The sequence below is a fragment of the Aedes aegypti genome, chromosome 1 (genome assembly GCF_002204515.2).
Source record: "Aedes aegypti strain LVP_AGWG chromosome 1, AaegL5.0 Primary Assembly, whole genome shotgun sequence".
Taxonomy (NCBI): domain Eukaryota; kingdom Metazoa; phylum Arthropoda; class Insecta; order Diptera; family Culicidae; genus Aedes; species Aedes aegypti.
The window spans coordinates 142,649,619-142,653,967 of record NC_035107.1 but is presented as its reverse complement, the minus strand read 5'-3'; the positions used below and the strand labels follow the sequence as shown (position 1 = coordinate 142,653,967).

The 4,349-nt window shown below is 35.4% G+C and overlaps 1 long non-coding RNA gene across 2 annotated transcripts; it reads right to left on the bottom strand.

Annotated features, from left to right (window-relative positions):
• Positions 1–474: 474 nt before the first annotated feature.
• LOC110677781 lies at positions 475–1,827 on the bottom strand. 2 transcript variants are annotated; one of them, XR_002501189.1, is made up of 3 exons: positions 1,671–1,827; positions 555–1,611; positions 475–495 (listed from the first exon to the last, which is right to left on the bottom strand). It is a non-coding gene; the product is annotated as an uncharacterized LOC110677781 (long non-coding RNA). The 2 variants fall into 2 exon arrangements; XR_002501188.1 differs by having other exon boundaries at positions 555–1,827.
• Between the last annotated feature and the right edge of the window lie 2,522 nt (positions 1,828–4,349).

Below are 4,349 nucleotides of genomic sequence, written 5' to 3'. Positions count from 1 at the left end.
AAATTAGTGAACTCGTGCATTGATCCATAGACTACTTGATGAGATTCACGATTTTAAACTACTGTAGTGAGAGAGCCACGTGATTTTCGCGAAATTCAAGCCTACTACTATTACCATTCCCAGCACTAGCAACCTCAGCCAAAAAATCATCCATCAGTACTCTAAAGACAACGTGAACAAACAGTAAGCCAATCATTGCAGTTGATGATACTGAACTTATAATATTGAGCTCGAGATATGGAATACCGTAACCCGGAGAAACATTGATCAGTTTTTTTGATATTTATTAAAAATTTCATTTGATGAATGCAAGTTTTTTAATTTTTAAAACAAGTACTGGCACCCATCGCTCGTGACTAAATATTGTATTTTGTTTTCTGAAAATTTTGAGCATGTTCAAATAAATGTTTTAAGTGATTTTCCTATTGTTGAAAATGTTTCCTTCGAAATGAATCAACACCTATTGATAGCAGCTTCGTTCAAGCAGCTTCAATGCTGTAAAAGTAACGTTTATTTTAAATAATATAATCTTAACTTAAGTAACAATTTCTTACATTTCAGTGAACGATTCTGCGCATTTTCGAAGGTTACATCTTCCACAGAACGACTAACTCATACTAAACTTCAACCGCTTATACTGACCAATCTGCTCTTTAATTCTATATGACTGTGTTGCCAGTTTCACTACAAACATCAATCGTTATCCTAACAATCTCCTACCCGTGAAACTGGTAACCAATTAAATGTTCACTCGTTGCTTATCTCCCTATATTTAGTTTATAAATGTATAATGAATCCAATACCAACATGTATGTGTAAAGTACATTCGATTAACTCCACAAGTTCAATCGTAATTCTTGACAAATGTAAAAAAAAAACTAACAGCTATCTTTCCCCCTGGATCGTAGACAATGAAAGTCTGTTCTACCGTCTGCATCGCACCACAGATCTCTTCTTGTTGCCTACATGTGTGCTTATCGGATCCACAGTAGTTTAGTTGATGCATTGGTTGCTGATCTGTACCCTGCATGCGGCAACACAAAGATACGATAAACTGATCCGTTCCACATTGCGAATTTTGTCACTATTGTTTTGACTTACTCCATTTTCATGAGAAACGTATGCGGTTTCATCCGTACGTATTCCAGTAGAAATGTTCGTTTTGAATCCTGGATTTGATTGACAATCGTTTACCGCTATTAACTGAGTAGTAGTTTTGGAAGTAGTACAACCAGATAGGGATTTACTAGGGCAAGTAACCTGAGTTGAATCACTGGCTGAACTTTCACCTAAATTTTTTCTACTAAACTGTTTCTTTACTTCGGCTCTCTTGGCAGCAAATTCCAATGCAATTTTCTCAGCTGCCTTTCGGAACACCTTATTAATCTCCGCCAAATTCCGCTGGTATTCTTCCTCTATGCGACGTTCTTCAGCTTCATACTGCTTTTGCCATAGTACACTCTGCTCCTCCAACTCTTTGAGCCTACGGATTGTAGACTCCATCGCAGAATATTTAACAATTGAATAGAAATCATTGAAGTTTGTTGAAAATATTTCCTTCGAAATGAATCAACACCTATTGATAGCAGCTTCGTTCAAGCAGCTTCAATGCTGTAAAAGTAACGTTTATTTTAAATAATATAATCTTAACTTAAGTAACAATTTCTTACATTTCAGTGAACGATTCTGCGCATTTTCGAAGGTTACATCTTCCACAGAACGACTAACTCATACTAAACTTCATCCGCTTATACTGACCAATCTGCTCTTTAATTCTATATGACTGTGTTGCCAGTTTCACTACAAACATCAATCGCTATCACAACACCTATTTAGATTTTTCTTATTGTTTCACTAGAATATAACGGCTAATATTCACAGGAATGATAAACCTATTTGTTTTTGATGATAACTAAATCTTCATAAGAACATTCGTGCAATAAGTTTCGAAAAACGAACATGTGAAAATTTTGCCTCACACATATGGCATCTTCTTAGCAGTTTGCTAATGGACACCAGTTACGAAATTTATGTTTTCATCTGGTAAAACTGCATCAACCGATAAATTTATGGTCCCTAGTTAGAACAAATGAATAAATTTAGCTGGTGAGCAATTAAATTTACCGTTTTAAGTTGGAAATAGTGTTATTGCCACTATGGCGATAACTGGTACAAAGAGTGTATAAGAGCCCAATTATGGCAATAGTCTGGAGACGGTTTGTTTACATTTTTGATCAGTGAAATAATAGAAGTAAAGCTGTTTTAGAGTTGACTACCACGACGGGACGGTTCGGTAAGGCATTATCATCAAGTTTTGTGCTCAATTACTAGGATTTTTCAATCACACGTTCGAAAATGTTCGCAAGCGGCAGCTGCTAATTTTATGGTAGAGAGGGTTGTTTCACCGATACTGGATTATTGAGATTTCGCTTTTTTTCCCAAAATTAGGCACTGGAGAGGTAATGTGAGTTCATTAATACTGTTTCGTAGGATATTTTGAATTTTCACTACATTTCGACTCCTTTTAGAAAATTCATTTGTTCCCATGACCCCATTGCGATAAATTGATTAAATGTCCATATAATACAAAATTAAAGGAAAGTTTTATGAGCAATCACTTCATTACTTATTAGCGCTGCATTATCATTCACTTTTGATGGCATTTGTGTTCATTTCGTGTAAATATTCGATAATCCATAATTGGAACACTATTATGTCGAATGATGAGAACACTATTGCCATAATTGGTACGAATATAACGGTTTTTAGAATCAATTTTTAGAAGCTTTAAGTCAATTTATTACTTAAACTGTTTAACTTATCTGTTTCACAAGGCTTCAAACTAGTAATTAACATCAACAAGTCATGCTTACGTTTTACAAACGCGGTAAAAATCTGACTTTTATCCATACTGCTAACATATTGCATCTATAATTGGTACACCTACCCTAGCTGATATGGGGTAACATTGATTACCCATGCAACAAATGCTCGGTATTATTGGAAATGTCATTTCTTACTAAAATCATGGCCCCTAAAGCCGAATATGAAGGCCAAACTTATAAAAGTAATTTACTTTTTGAGTTATTTCATAATTAAATTCAACTCGAATCGCGAAATACCCTAAAGGTAGGCAATTTCATAAGGAAATTCTACATTCTTCATAGTAATTTGTCAATTTTGCTGAATTGAAAATTCTTATGAACATCTTAACTTTGAAATTGTTTTAAGCTATGCTATTTTAAGTAGACAACATATTTTCCTTGCTTATATCACTTGCAGAACTCATGTGACCATGAATCGTTGGCAGTGCCATCCATACTCATGGAAATCATTGTTTCGAAAACTTGAAATATTTACCCATGAACAAAAATGAACAAAGGCTGCACAGACTGAACAATCACTAACATTAGGCAACGGACAACACGAAACACCCAGTAGTCCAGTGATGATTTTTTTCGTTTGACGAAAAGTTTCCACCGACTGGAGCGGGAATCGAACCCACGCTACGTGGCATTCACAATAGGCCTAAACGACTGACGCCGCTAACCACACGGCCACAAAGTCCACAATTTACACAAAAACCTTAATTTTTGTAAGCTCATATATGAGAAAGAGAAGCAAAATTCATGCATTGGACATATTCTATGGATGAATGGTAATTCGAACTTCTTACTAGGAGAGTCATTCCGATCAATGTTATACCGTTTACGGTAAACACATTTTCATACAAGATTTTCCGTTTCTACGAACGATTTTCGTTAACTTGAGTGATTACAAGCAAGCGAGCACTTTATTTTGGCAGTGACTGTGTCTACCACGAAGCTTAAAATGATTGAAATTAGTTTCGGGAAGACAAATATAGGTTAAGTCATAGCTTTTCATGTAGCATTTAAGAGCTTTAGCTGAACGCCTAAAAGTAGACATTTCCTTTCATAGACACAATAATATGATAAGGAATTATGCCCATGTCGATACACACATAAATATGTCTTTCTACAGATAATCTTAGAGCACCAATTGCATTCCCTTCACAGACTTGTTTTAATCCAGGTGAGTATGGCAGTTAAATACATGCTTCTTTCATTTTGTTCAACTTTCCATCAAAGTCGTTTGTAATCGGATTTAGAATTTTAATTTCAACACACGATCAGAGAGAAATTAAAAACACCCAATGCATCATGCTCTACACATACATGCTCGACGGCAGTGCATAAATTCTTCGTGAGTTCCATGCTCAGCTGGAAAGATATGGTAAGAACGCTTGAACTTGAAATACTGTTCTGATAGGTATTACGTTGCTACAAATATCACGTCGATATGCCAAATCGATGATAAGATAAACGAAC